The 15,709-nt window shown below is 41.6% G+C and overlaps 1 non-coding gene across 1 annotated transcript; it reads left to right on the forward strand.

Moving 5' to 3' along the window:
* Positions 1 to 1,963: 1,963 nt before the first annotated feature.
* Positions 1,964 to 2,036, forward strand: TRNAA-UGC (transfer RNA alanine (anticodon UGC)). The gene has a single exon. It is a non-coding gene; the product is annotated as a tRNA-Ala (tRNA).
* Positions 2,037 to 15,709: the final 13,673 nt, after the last annotated feature.

The raw sequence follows: 15,709 nt of genomic DNA on the forward strand, positions 1-15,709 counted from the left end.
CTTTCCATTCATATCTATGTTTAAAGGAGAGGTTAATTAGTAGGCATCTTGTTTAAGTTTCTCCTTTGGTTTTTTTTTTTTAATAAATTTATTTATTTATTTATTTATTTATGGCTGTGTTGGGTCTTTGTTGCTGCACGCGGGCTTTCCCTAGTTGTGGTGAGCAGGGGCTACTCTTCATTGCAGTGCATGGGCTTCTCACTGTGATGGCTTCTCTTGTTGCAGAGCACAGGCTCTAGGCTTGTGGTTTTCAGTAGTTGTGGCACACGGGCTCAGTAGTTGTGGCTTGCGGGCTCTAGAGCACAGGCTCAGTAGTTGTGGTGCACGGGCTTAATTGCTCTGCGGCATGTGGGGTCTTCCCAGACCAGGGCTCAAACCTGTGTCCCCTGCATTGGCAGGTGAATTCCTAACTCCTGAACCACCAGGGAAGTCCCTCTCTTTCGGTTTTGAGCTGTTTCCTCTACAGGCTCCTCTGATCACTAGACGGTTAGTTAGGACTCTATAAGTAGGACATTTTGACTACAGTCTTCCATGTAACTTGCTTGGAGCAGGCAGGCAGGCAGGCCTGGGGATCATCCCCCTCCCACTTCATCCATCCCCAAATGACAACATAGGGAGGCATTTACTTCAATGAAGCCACAGTTGACAAACTGGACAGAAACAATTTTTCTTTTTCTTCTTTATGTGTCTGTGAAAGGTGGTTGAGGTTACTTTCAGCCGTGCTTTTCTCACAGGCCTTTACACCCCAGCAGGTGCCCTCCTGGGACAGGTGATTTCCTTGCTTAGAGTGAAGCTCTGTATTTTATCTGAGGTTAACCAACCCCACCCCACCCCCACCTGCAGCTGCCTGAAGTGGAGAAAGAAGGAGAGAGGTCTGTTGCTCAGGGAGCCGTTTAAAGATTAATAACCCTGATGATTGCTTCACAATCCCCTCTCATTCTTTCTATCTGCTTCCTCAGAGCTTGGAGATCCTCTGCTTCTAATTGTCTCTCAAGAGTGTTTTGGAGTATGTTATTACTCTGCTCTGGGACTTCCCTGGTGGCGCAGTGGTTAAGAATTCCCCTGCCAATGCAGGGGACACAGGTTCAAGCCCTCATCTGGGAAGATCCCACATGCCACAGAGCAAGTAAGCCCATGCACCACAACTACTGAGCCCGCGTGCTGCAACTTCTGAAGCCCGTGCACCTAGAGCCCATGCTCCGCCACAAGAGAAGCCACCGCAATGAGAAGCCCGCACACCACAACGAAGAGTAGCCCCTGCTCGCCACAACCAGAGAAAGCCCGTGTGCAGCAATGAAGACACAACGCAGCCAAAAAATAATTAATAATTAATTAATTAATTTAAACATACTCTGCTCTGGGTTCTCTATCAGTCTGACCCCCCATGCTGTCTATCCAGATTTTTGGCATTTTTTGCCTCCTCTCTTGTTCGCTGCTACTGCTCGGGACTTACCCATTATTCTGTCTTTTAAGGGATTTGGGGTGAGAGAGCTGGTGTATGTTTATGCTTAGTTCTCCATCTTGTTTTCTTCCCCCATTACATATTATCTCTCCTCTTGATAATGAAATTTCTGACAATAAAGCATGCTGTTGGAATACAGCTTCTTTGTTAATTGAAATAATTTCATTTAATGAAAAGCACTAGACACTTGCATATATTGTCGCTTTGAAGCTTCACAACAATCCTGTGATGTAGGCATCAAAATCCACATTTGGAGGGCTTCCCTGGTGGCGCAGTGGTTGAGAATCCGCCTGCCGATGCAGGAGACACGGGTTCGTGCCCTGGTCCGGGAAGATCCCACATGCCGCGGAGCAACTAAGCCCGTGAGCCATGGCCGCTGGGCCTGCGCGTCCGGAGCCTGTGCTCCGCAACGGGAGAGGCCACAACAGTGAGAGGCCCGCATACCACAAAAACAAAAACAAACAAACAAACAAACAAACAAAAATCCACATTTGGGGGAATTCCCTGGTGGTCCAGTGGTTAGGACTCTGCACTTGCACTGCCGAGGGCCCAGGTTCAATCCCTGGTCGGGGAACTAAGATCTCACAAGTCGTGTGACGCAGCAAAAAATAAATTTAAAAAAATCCACGTTTGGTCAATGAGCAAGCTGAAACTCTAGAAGGTTAATTGAATTATTGAGGTCACACAATTAATAAGAAATAGGCCTAAAGTCTGACTCCAAAGCCCTCTTTATACTGCTATACACTGTTTAAATGTTACATTTGTTTCTGTTCTATTTATTTTTCTCTAGCTTTCAGAATGTTTATCTTTACTTCTCCCACCAATATATGTTAGGCCCTGGCAATAGTTTCTTATTTCTATTGTGAGATACCTGACATAATGTTCTACAAGCAGCAGTCAGTTTAAACTTTGTAAGCCAACTAGGTAAAGCAGTTTATTACAATTGTGTTATTATCCTGCACATAATTACATATTAGAGTGGGGCAAATGCTTTATTTGAGGTCTTTAAATGTTTTATTATGTCCACTAAATTAACGACTGGATTGCAAATTAAAATTAAAGCTGGAGGAAAGGTCAAAGTTCAGCTTCTGGCTAGAGTCGTTATGGTGTCTGTCTGAGCAATAAGTCTGCATCAACAGAAGGGAGAACAAGAGGAAATACTTATTGATCTCTAATATTAGCACCAATCGTTTTCTCCCTATTTCTTCAATATTGCAACATGTTGAGATGAATAGAATTGCGATTCTTTCATATATTCCACTATATTCACTGTCATGTTGTTTGCTTGAAGCCTGTCTCAGGCGGAGACAACTTTCTGAAGGAGACCGAATCATGTCTTGATGCTCCTAAGGAAGGGGTAACCTGAGCTTATTTGTTCTAATCCCATTTGGTTCATTCATACATTCATTCAACAAATATTCATTAAGCAGCTATAACATTGTTTGCATAATAAAACCACCCAGGGAAATTCTAAAATACCATGACCAGGTTTCACCGCTAGACCAATGGAGCCCAGGCCCATGGATTTTTAAAGCTCCTCAAGCAATTATGATGCATATGAGGGTTGAAAAACCTCTGACCTATGATATAGTACAAACTTTGCTAGCCACTGTGGTTACAAATAAAAAATAGTAATTGCTAATATTTACTGAGTATGTACTATACATCAGGCACTGTTCTATGTGGCTTATATGTATTAACACGTTTAATGATCTCAACAACCCTAGAAGGTAGATATTACTCCCATTTATAGATAAGGAAACTGAGGCACAGGGAAGATCAGTAACTTGCCCAAGGTTACACATTTAGGAAGTAGTGGAGTCTGGTCCTGGAGTCCAGGCCCACTGTGCTGTGGCCTACCAATAGTATCAGAGTCTAGTAAATAATGAAAAGATAGGAGTTATGTATCAAGGAAGGCTACCTGTAGGAGGTGGTAGCTCAATTAAGTAGAAGAAACATGGGACCCAGCAGGGAAAAGTTGTGGGGGAGAGCTTCTAAGTTTCTTACCTCCCCACCTCCCAGGAGTTCCTTCCTCCCTCTTCCCCACACTGAAAACAATGGAATGTCCACAGTCACCCTTAACACGCCTAATATTTCAACTGGGAAGACTGAAGTCATGCACAATTACTCATGCAATTTTTTCCTCCTGACAATAGGTCCTTCTGTGGGCTTCTCATTCAAATATATAAAGCTCCACTCTGTTGTTTTTAAAAAGCCTTTGTTGTAGGAACAATTCACAAATGTGTCCAACACCCATTGGTTCCCCACCCCCTTCTCCTATCCCCTCACCTGACTGAGTTGCTAGAAAACAATTCCCTAGCTTGTCAGGGACCTGTGCCCGATTGCCCACTCTGCCCCAAATGGAAGCTAACCCTGCCTCTCACACTGCTTCTAACCACCTCTAAGTTTAAGTTTGAGGTTAACCTCAGGGAGCATTTGGCCACACCTGCCGCCCCCTCTGCCGGGCCTCGGGGCCAGGAACAGACTTTCTGTTGAGGAAAGGGTAATGCTCTCATGTTGCTAATTAACCGTGGGAGGAGAGAAAGCCCTTTCCAGACACCAAAAATACCAAGGAAGAACTATATAAAAAGCACCCTTTGTACCGGCAGCCCCATCATTCAGCCCAGCCTAGGCTGGGACTGAGAGGGAAAAAATAAACCCTTCGGCAGCCCTCAGGGTCACTGCATCCCAAGTGGCCACCTCCGGAGGCCATGCCCTGAGTGTCTGCTGAGGACAGGGTCTCAGGAACATGGTGGGGAGTCAGGCTGCCTTCCCACTGCCAGCTTAGGCAAACAACAGGAAGCTGCCAGAAGCTTGTGTTTCAGGCATGTTTATGGGTGACTTGTGAGTTTTTGTTAGAATAGCTATAGGCCTGTTTGGTAATTTAAAGGGAAAGGAGGGCAGGTCTGTTGAGGCGTGAGGCAGAGCTGCAGGAGATTGCCTCAGGGTCTGGGTAATCTCACTACAGCAGGTCCCTTTCCTACCCTGTGCTTATCAGACTCTGGGCTGATCCTCACTTTGAGGATAGGCCTGCCTTTGAGGACATCACTGTAGGCCTGCCCAGTTCCCTTAGGCTTGGCTGCTACAGGCCTGTGTAGGGTTTGCAATGTCTGGGAGACTTGGGATCCAGCGGGGTGCTATGGGGGAAAGGTTTGAGTTGCTAGGAAAATCGGATTTGGCCGCAGGCTGGGAATTGGAGGCTTTCTTGAGCAGGAAGGCTGTAGGGCCATTTGGCTGGGACCTTAAGCTCAAGAGGCTTCAGAATTTGGCTGCTGATCAGTGTATGGGAATGAGATGAAAGCCGAGGGTGGCCCCAAAGATGGAGGACCTCAGAATCAAAGCTGCCAGAGCCACATTGAGGTTCTTGGAGAGCCTGTTTACATGGTCTGCCTTACTTCACAGGGGCGAGGACAGATTCCCAAGACGCTAAATTGCCCAAACCGGGAAGTCGGGGTACTAGAATTTCATACCAGGCAAGTTTCCCAGTCTCTCAGTCCAATAACATTTTTGCATCTGGGCAGACAAGGGGAAAATTCCTCCATTATAATATCACATGTACAGGATCCTTGGCAGCTCTGTGTGTGATGGCACATCTTTCTTTTCTTTCTTTTCTTCCTGTTGATATAAGATCTCCTTTATAGATTCCTCAAGTGTCAGAGCTGAAAAGATTTTAGAAACCATGTAGATCAATTCTTTTATTTGACAGAAAACAAAAACAAAAACAAAAATATTAGGTTAGGAAGAAGTTGTCACAAAAGAGGTTTCCAGTTTGAAATGCAGATGGACCAAGGTGGAATAGCAAATTCCCAGATTCTAAGGCTTTGCTGCTCAAAGTCATCTATGGACCAGCAGTATGAGCATCATCTGGGAGTCCTGCCCCAGTCCTGCCTTTTCAGAACATCTCTAGATGACCTAAATACATACTAGAGTTTGGGTAGTCCTACTTGAGGGTAACACCAAAAAAATGTCCTCCCTTCCTTTTCCTACCCAAATGCTTAACTTTCTCCTACCTCCCTCTTGCTCCTCCACCCGCCCCATCCTCCCTCCTAAATGTTGCTACGTTAATCCTCTGCCTCATCTTGAACTTTAAAGCCATAGCAGGGATGGCGGCGCGTAGGGGGTGGGGGGGTAGGGGAATGCTATATTTTAAAGGGGGGTTCAAAATGGAAATTTTTGTTTTAACATCCTTATTGGAGTATAATTGCTTTACAATGGTGTGTTAGTTTCTGCTTTACAACAAAGTGAAACAGTTATACATATGTTCTCATATCTCTTCTCTCTTGTGTCTCCCTCCCTCTCACCCTCCCTATCCCACCCCTCTAGGTGGTCACAAAGCACCGAGCTGATCTCCCTGTGCTATGCAGCTGCTTCCCACTAGCTATCTATTCTACGTTTGGTAGTGTATATATGTCCATGCCACTCTCTCACTTTGTCCCAGCTTACCCTTCCCCCTCCCCGCATCCTCAAGTCCATTCTCTAGTAGGTCTGTGTCTTTATTCCTGTCTTACCCCTAGGTTCTTCATGACTTTATTTTTCTTAGATTCCATATATATGTGTCAGCATACGGTATTTGTTTTTCTCTTTCTGACTTACTTCACTCTGTATGACAGACTCTAGGTCCACCCACCTCACTACAAATATCTCAATTTCGTTTCTTTTTATGGCTGAGTAATATTCCATTGTATATATGTACCACATCTTCTTTATCCATTCATCTTTCGATGGACACTTAGGTTGCTTCCATGTCCTGGCTATTGTAAATAGAGCTGCAATGAACATTGTGGTACATGATTCCTTTTGAATTATGGTTTTCTCAGGGTATATGCCCAGTAGTGGGATTGATGCGTCGTATGGTAATTCTATTTGTAGTTTTTTCAGGAAACCTCCATACTGTTCTCCACAGTGACTGTATCAATTTACATTCCGACCAACAGTGCAAGAGTGTTCCCTTTTCTCCACACCCTCTCTAGCATTTATTGTTTCTAGATTTTTTGATGATGGCCATTCTGACTGGTGTGAGATGATATCTCATTGTAGTTTTGATTTGCATTTCTCTAATGATTAATGATGTTGAGCATTCTTTCATGTGTTTGTTGGCAATCTGTGTATCTTCTTTGGACAGACGTCTATTTAGGTCTTCTGCCCATTTTTGGATTGGGTTGTTTGTTTTTTTGTTTTGAGCTGCATGAGATGCTTGTAAATTTTGGAGATTAATCCTTTGTCAGTTGCTTCATTTGCAAATATTTTCTCCCATTCTGATGTTGTCTTTTGGTCTTGTTTATGGTATCCTTTGCTGTGCAAAAGCTTTTAAGTTTCATTAGGTCCCATTTGTTTATTTTTATTTCCATTTCTCTAGGACGCGGGTCAAAAAGGATCTTGCTGTGATTTAAGTCATAGAGTATTCTGCCTATGTTTTCTTCTAAGAGTTTGATAGTGTCTGGCCTTACATTTAGGTCTTTAACCCATTTTGAGTTTATTTTTGTGTATGGTGTTAGGGAGTGTTCTAATTTCATACTTTTACATGTACCTGTCCAGTTTTCCCAGCACCATTTATTGAAGAGGCTGTCTTTTTTCTACTGTATATTCTTGCCTTCTTTATCAAACATAAGGTGACCATATGTTTGTGGGTTTATCTCTGGGCTTTCTATCCTGTTCCATTGATCTATATTTCTGTTTTTGTGCCAGTACCATACTGTCTTGATTACTGTAGCTTTGTAGTATAGTCTGAAGTCAGGGAGCCTGATTCCTCCAGCTCCATTCTTCTTTCTCGAGATTGCTTTGGCTCTTCTGGGTCTTTTGTGTTTCCATACAAATTGTGAAATTTTTTGTTCTAGTTCTGTAAAAAATGCCATTGGTAGTTTGATAGGGATTGCATTGAATCTGTAGATTGCTTTGGGTAGTAGAGTCATTTTCACAATGTTGATTCTTCAAAATGGAAATTTTTAGAAAAATAAAAGAGCCAATTTGAAAGAACTTTTGCAGCTCTAATGCCATGTTGTTAATGTAGAAGTATAAACATCTACCATGTTTATGTTGGCTCACTTGTAAAATCATCATCTTTGGTTATATTTAGGAATTTGATGGCTTGGAAAGTATACTGAAAGACTCTGAGAACAAAAATAATTTCCCCTTAACTCTCTTGAAAATAAGAAAATCTCTTTTTAAAAAAAAAATCCCAATAACAAAAAAAAAATCCCAGTAACATCTTTTCTCTGCTTTATTATCCCCATCTACCATCATGTGTTTCCTCCTCTTAACTATTTCTCTCTCTCATCATTCCTAGTTCAATTTCCTCATTTTATTTACATTTTCTAAAATAGGATTTTTCTTATTTCTTATAGAAAAATTAGGAAATAAAGAAGCAAAAGAAAACACAATGGGCTTCCCTGGTGGCTCAGTGGTTGAGAATCTGCCTGCCGATGCAGGGGACACGGGTTCGTGCCCCGGTCCGGGAGGATCCCACATGCCGCGGAGCGGCTGGGCCCATGAGCCATGGCCGCTGAGCCTGTGCTCCACAAAGGGAGAGGCCACAGCAGTGAGAGGCCCGCATACCACACACAAAAAAAGAAAACACAACAAGAATCCCACTGATGTAGAAACACCTACAAACCTTTTATATAAAATTATCTCAAACCTTTTTGTGAATGTACTTGTTCACAAAAAAGGGATAATGCAGAAAACAATAATTAGTATATGCTTCCTTTTAAATGGAACTATAAATTAATTTCTTTACACCTGTGCATATAAAAATGAATGGCATCATTTTTATTAAATTCTGCCATATGATCGTACCATGATTGATTTAATCATACTTCAGTTGCTAGATATTTAGGTAGTTCAAAATTTTCACTATTAAAAACAGTAATGCAGACCAGAAGGCAGACAGCAGAAGCAAGAAGAGCTACAATTCTGCAGCCTGTGGAACAAAAACCACATTCACAGAAAGATAGACAAGATAAAAAGGCAGAGGGCTATGTACCAGATGAAGGAACAACATAAAACTGCAGAAAAACAACTAAATGAAGTGGTGATAGGCAACCTTTCAGAAAAAGAATTCAGAATAATAATACTGAAGATGAGCCAGGACCTCAGAAAAAGAATGGAGGCAAAGATAGAGAAGATGCAAGAGATGTTTAACAAAGACCTAGAAGAATTAAAGAACAAACAAATAGAGATGAACAATTCAATAATTGAAATGAAAAATTTGTATGGAGACACAAAAGACCCCAAATAACCAAAGCAGTCTTGAGGAGAAAAAAATGGAGCTGGAGGAATCAGGTTCCCTGACTTGAGACTATACTACAAAGCTACAGAAATCAAGACAATATGGTACTGACACAAAAACAGAAACATAAATCAGTGGAACAAGATAGAAAGCCCAAAGATAAACCCATGCATCTATGGTCAACTAATCTATGACAAAGGAGGCAAGGATATACAATGGAGAAAAGACAGAAAAGACAGTCACTTCAATAAGTGGTGCTGGGAAAACTGGGCAGCTACATGTAAAAGAATGAAATTAGAATACTCCTTAACACCATACACAAAATAAACTCAAAATGGATTACAGACCTAAATGTAAGACCAGACACTATAAAACTCTTGGAGGAAAACATAGGAAGAACACTCTTTGACATAAATCACAGCAAGATCTTTTTTAATCCACCTCCTAGAGTAATGCAAATAAAATCAAAAATAAACAAATGGGACCTGATGAAATTTCAAAGCTTTTGCACAGCAAAGGAAACCATAAACAATACGAAAATACAACCTGCAAAATGGGAGAAAATATTTCAAAAGAATCAACAGACAAAGGATTAATCTCCAAAATATATAAACAGCTCTTGCAGCTCAATATTAAAGAAACAAACAACCCAATCCAAAAGTGAGTAGAAGACCTAAACAGACATTTCTCCAAATAAGACACACAGATGGCCAAGAAGCACATGAAAAGCTGCTCAATGTCACTAATTATTAGAGAAATGCAAATCAAAACTACAATGAGGTATCACCTCACACCAGTTAGAATGGGCATCATCAGAAAATCTACAAACAACAAATGCTGGAGAGGGTGTGGAGAAAAGGGAACCCTCTTGCACTGTTGGTGGGAATGTAAATTGATACAGCCACTATGGAGAACAGTATGGAGGTTCCTGAAAAAACTACAAATTGAATTACCATATTACCCATCAATCTCACTACTGGGCATATACCTGGAGAAAACCATAATTCAAAAAGACACATGCACCCCAATGTTCATTGCAGCACTATTTACAATAGCCAGATCATGGAAGCAACCTAAATGCCCATCGACAGATGAATGTATAAAGAATTGTGGTACATATATACAATGGAATATTACTCAGCCATGAAAAGGAACAAAATTGGGTTATTTGTTGAGACGTGGATGGATCTAGAGACTGTCATTCAGAGTGAAGTAAGTCAGAAAGAGAAAAACAAATATCATATATTAATGTATATTTGTGGAACCTAGAAAAATTGTACAGATGAACCAGTGTGAAGGACAGAAATTGAGATGTAGAGAACAAACGTATGGACACTAAGGGGGGAAAGCAGCAGGGGGTGTTGGTGGTTGGGTGATGAATTAGGAGATTGGAATTGACATGTATACGATGTGTATAAAATGGATGACTAATAAGAACCTGCTGTATAAAAAATAAATTAAATTAAATTTTTAAAAAGAACCAGTACTGCACATCCTTAATGATTTTCTTACCTTAAAATCTTTGATTAAATTATGTACACATGAATGCATTATTACACTTGTGAAAAAATTTAAATACAGATAACACTAAAATTTTTGACAATCATTCTCAGCCCTGGTTCCCTTCCCACCTTCCGAGAGGTAACAAACTGTTACCAGTTTTGTGTGTATTCTCCCAGACCATGTTCTATGCATTTAATGCATATATATGTAGCCATAGGAGACAATTTACTGTTTTAGGCTGTTGATTTGTTGGTGGTTATTTTTTTTATACCAGTGCTATGATACAATATCGATCACTCTTCGAATTGCCTTTCTCACTAAACAATCAGCCTTGGAGTGCTTTCTGTATTCACACTTATAGAACTACTTCATTCATTTTGGCTGCTGCATTGTATACTTTGTTATGAATATACCATGGTTTATTTAGCCTGTGTTGTTATTAATTGACTTTTAGGCTGTTTCCACTTTTTCTCTCTTACAAAGGACATGCTTATAGATGCTTCTTTATGTACCTGTGTGAGTGTATGTTTAGAGTAGATTCAGAGAAATGGCATCACTTGATCTTAAGATCACCTACTTCTTTCTATGTGTGAATGAGAGGAAAAACTCTTTTGAGGATCCTGGAGGAGAAAAAGTTTAGTTCTTAAAAGTCCAAAAAATGATTTCTGTCCCCCCCCAACCCCGCCCCAGCTTTGTTCTAGTATTATCTTGAGGTTTCTAGCTAGGGGGCATGGGTAAAGCTGAACAAGTAAAAGGACATATCAGGATTGAGGGGAAAGGTAACAGGCAGGTTTGGTTGAGTTCAAGATGATGTCTTCTCTCTCTCTCTCTTTTTTTTAAACATCTTTATTGCAGTATAATTCCTTTACAATGTTGTGTTAGTTTCTGCTGTATAACAGAGTGAATCAGCTACATGTATACGTATATCCTCATATCCCCTCTCTTGTGCCTCCCTCCCACCCTCCCTATCCCACCCCTCTAGGTGGTCACAAAGCACCAAGCTAATCTCCCTGTGCTATGCAGCTGCTTCCCACTAGCCATCTATTTTACATCTGGTAGTGTATATATGTCAATGCCACTCTCTCACTTCATCCCAGCTTACCCTTCCCCCTCCCCATGTCCTCAGGTCCATTCTCTATGTCTGTGTCATTATTCCTGTCCTGCCCCTAGGTTCATCAGAACCTTTTTTTTTTTTTTAGATTCCATATATATGTGTTAGCATACAGTATTTGTTTTTCTTTTTTGGACTTACTTCACTCTGTATGACAGACTCTAGGTCCATCCACCTCACTACAAATAACTCAATTTCGTTTCTTTTTATGGTGAGTAATATTCCATTGTATATATGTGCCACATCTTCTTTATCCATTCATCTGTCGATGGGCACTTACGTTGCTTCCATGTCCTGGCTATTGTATATAGTGACACAATGAACATTGTGATACATGACTCCTTTTGAATTATGGTTTTCTCAGGGTATACGTCCAGTAGTGGGATTGCTGGGTCATATGGTAATTCCATTTGTAGTTTTTTCAGGAACCTCCATACTGTTCTCCATAGTGGCTGTACCAATTTACATTCCCACCAACAGTGCAAAAGGGTTCCCCTTTCTCCACACCCTCTCCAGCACTTATTGTTTGTATATTTTTGATGATGACCATTCTGACCAGTGTGAGGTGATACCTCATTGTAATTTTGATTTGCATTTCTCTAATGATTAGTGCTGTTGGGCATCCTTTCATGTGTTTGTTGGCAATCTGTATATCTTCTTTGGAGAGATGTCTATTTAGATCTTCTGCCCATGTTTGGATTGGGTTGTTTGTTTTTTTGATATTGAGCTGCATGAGTTGCTTGTAAATTTTGGAGATTAATCCTTTGTCAGTTGCTTCATTGCAAATATTTTCTCCCATTCTGAGGGTTGCCTTTTCGTCTTGTTTATGGTTTCCTTTGCTGTGCAAAAGCTTTTAAGTTTCATTAGGTGTCATTTGTTTATTTTTGTTTTTATTTCCATTTCTCTAGGAGGCGGGTCAAAAAGGATCTTGCTGTGATTTATGTCATAGAGTGTTCTGCCTATATTTTCCTCTAGGAGTTTTATAGTGTCTGGCCTTACATTTAGGTCTTTAATCCATTTTGAGTTTATTTTTGTGTATGGTGTTAGGGAATGTTGTAATTTCACTTCTTACATGTAGCTGTCCAGTTTTCCCAGCGCCACTTATTGAAGGGCTGACTTTTCTCCATTGTATACCCTTGCTTCCTTTATCAAAGATAAGGTGACCATATGTACGCGGGCTTATATTTGGGCTTTCTATCCTGTTCCATTGATCTATATTTCTGTTTTTGTGCCAGTACCATACTGTCTTGATTACTGTAGCTTTGTAGTATAGTCTGAAGTCAGGGAGCCTGATTCCTCCAGATCCATTTTTCTTTCTCAAGATTGCTTTGGTTATTCAGGGTTTTTTGTGTTTCCATACAAATTGTGAAATTTTTTGTTCTAGTTCTGTGAAAAATGCCATTGGTAGTTTGACAGGGATTGCATTGAATCTGTAGATTGCTTTGGGTAGTAGAGTCATTTTCACAATGTTGATTCTTCCAATCCAAGAACATGGTATATCATGATACCTAATGATGTTGGCTGTAGGTTTGTCATATATGGCCTTTTTATGTTGAGGTAGGTTCCCTCTATGCCTACTTTCTGTAGAGTTTTTATCATAAACCAGTGTTAAATTTTGTCAAAAGCTTTTTCTGCATCCATTGAGATTATCATATGGTTTGTATACTTCAATTTGTTAATATCATGTATCTCATTGATTGATTTGCGTATAGTGAAGAATCCTTGCATTCTGGGGATAAACGCCACTGGATTATGGTTTATGATCCTTTTAACGTGTTGCTGTATTCTGTTTGCTAGTATTTTGTTGAGGATTTTTGCATGTATGTTCATCAGTGATATTGGCCTCTAGTTTTCTTTTTTTGTGACATCTTTGTCTGGTTTTGGTATCGGGGTGATGATGGCCTTGTAGAATGAGTTTGGGTGTGTTCCTCCCTCTGCTATATTTTGGAAGAGTTTGAGAAGGATGGGTGTTAGCTCTTCTCTAAATGTTTGATAGAATTTGCCTGTGAAGCCATCTGGTCCTGGAGTTTTGTGTGTTGGAAGATTTTTAATAACAATTTCGATTTCAGTGCTTGTGATTTGCCTGTTTGTATTTTCTAGTTCTTCCTGGTTCAGCCTCAGAAGGTTGTGTTTTTCTAAGAATTTGTCCATTTCTTCCAGGTTGTCCATTTTATTGGCATAGAGTTGTTTGTAGTAATCTCTAATGATCCTTTGCATTTCTGCAGTGTCAGTTGTTACTTCCCCTTTTTCATTTCTAATTCTGTTGATTGGGGAAAAAAAGGGAGCAGTACAATATCAAAGAATAAAAAACAAAATAAAATTAGAAAGATAAAAAATATGTCAGGAAAAATAAAAATATAATTGAAACAACCACAACAAGGTAAAATAAAACCACAACAGAAAAAATAAATAAAAAGGGGGATGTGGGAGGACAAGCCAAAAGGAGAGAACAATAACAAAGTATAAAGAATAAAATAAAATTAGAAAAATAAAAGATTTATTAGGAAAACTAAAAATATAAATGAATCAACAACAATGAATCAACAAGGTAAAACAGAACCCCAATCTAAAAAAAAAAAAAATGAAGAAGAAGAAAAAAAAAAACTCCTTCCCCTCCTTGGCTATGTGGGCAGAGTTTGGGGGGGTGGAACTTAGGCAGGGGTGGGGTTTGGGGTGGGGCGGCACCTAGGCTCAGGACCCACACAGCAGGAAAAGAGCTTGGGGAACGGGGCCTAGGTGGGGCGATGTTCAAGCATGGGACAGGGCCTCTGCTTAGGACCTATGTGGAAGGGGAGAGGCAGCACGTGGAAAGGAGGTAAGGCCCTGGGTGAGGGTGTGTGGGTGAGGTTTAGTCCCAGTACATTGGAGGGGGTCTCAGGGGGTCTCCAAGTGTAGAGGTAGGGACCTGGGTGGGGGTGTAGGGGCGGGGCTTGGGCTCTGTGCGGCAGGAGGGAGGCTCCGAGGGCAGAGGATTAGGCCCAGGAGCCCAACAGGCTCCCTGGTGCCTAAGTGGACAGGGAAAGCGCTTCCCTTCCATTCCTCCGTGCCCGCCCTATCATCTCCCCCAGGGTGTCCCCCGTCGCCACTGGACCTCTAACCATGGGTGGGTCCCGCTGGGTGTAGAACTCCTCCCCTCCCCAGGCCACCCCTCAGGGGTGCAGGTCCCGGAGGTCTGGTCTTTACTTTTGCTCTCCCTTCCTTCCCTCCCACTCCCTCAGGACCTGCACGGCTGGAGGGGGCCTCGATGGGCAGAAGATCAGGACCGGGATCTCAGCAGGCTCCCAGGGGCCCACAGTGGCCGGGGAAACCTGACCACGCTCCCTTTTGATCCTCTGTCCTCCCAGTGGTCCCCCAATTTCCCCCTTCGGGTGAGGGATTCCTTTCTCCTCCCCCAGCTGCCTCTCAGGGGCGCCTGTCCCATCCCTCTTCCACTTCTCCTCCCCCTTCACTCCCCCCAGGCCCCACGTCCTACCCTGTCGCTGGGGGTACGTGTCCCCTTAGGTGTCCGTGGTCCCCCACCGGAGCCTGGTAGGTGCTCTAGTTGTGCAGAGGCGGAATTCCACTTCCTCCTAGTACGCCATCTTGACTCTGCCCCTTCCAAAATCTGCCTTTTCTCTCATGGGAGGGAAGAATGCTCCCACTCAAGCCCAGTGAATCCAACTGTCAACCCAACTTTTGGTGGGTATACATGGGGTACAGAGCACAAAACTCGATGCTATAAGGATTATGGTCAATGACATGGTCTCTGCCTTAATGAGGGAGAACACACATCCATTCATGGGGAAACGCAGAAACACTTTCAAGCCATACATTGTACCACCTACTGCAACTTGGTGTCAGGCAAACTGAGCAAAGCCAGGATTACTGCTGAGTGAATATTAAATCTTCTTGGCCTTTCACCGGGATTACTGCCCTAGGTTTTTAACTGGTCTCCTCACCCATAATCTCTCTTTTTCAGCCCATCCAGATGACTGCTGATAAAATAATCTCAGGAAACCACTCTTTTGGTATTTGGCATCTTGCTCATTCCCTACTCCTCTTCTTCTCCCTGTTAAACTTCCCTTCATTCTTTAAGATTCAGCTCAATAACTTTATGATGGGAATCATTTGCAATACATAAGTGTATCAAATTAACATGCAGTACACCTTAAGCTTAAACAATGTTATATGTCAATTACATCTCGAGTTGGAAACAAAAAAAGACTCAGCTCAAACTTTTATTTACTCAACATGTATTACTTAACATGTATTGAGCACATACTATGTTCCAATCATCTCTTCTAAAACTTTCTTTGACTCTAGGTTCTGTGAGTTACTGCCTCCCTGCTTCTTCTCTTGTAATAGATCTTACTTTATTGTGATTACTTAGTTATTTTTCTGGCCTAACTCTACCCCAGACTGTAAGTTC

The sequence above is a fragment of the Kogia breviceps genome, chromosome 7 (assembly GCF_026419965.1).
Source record: "Kogia breviceps isolate mKogBre1 chromosome 7, mKogBre1 haplotype 1, whole genome shotgun sequence".
Taxonomy (NCBI): Eukaryota; Metazoa; Chordata; class Mammalia; order Artiodactyla; family Physeteridae; genus Kogia; species Kogia breviceps.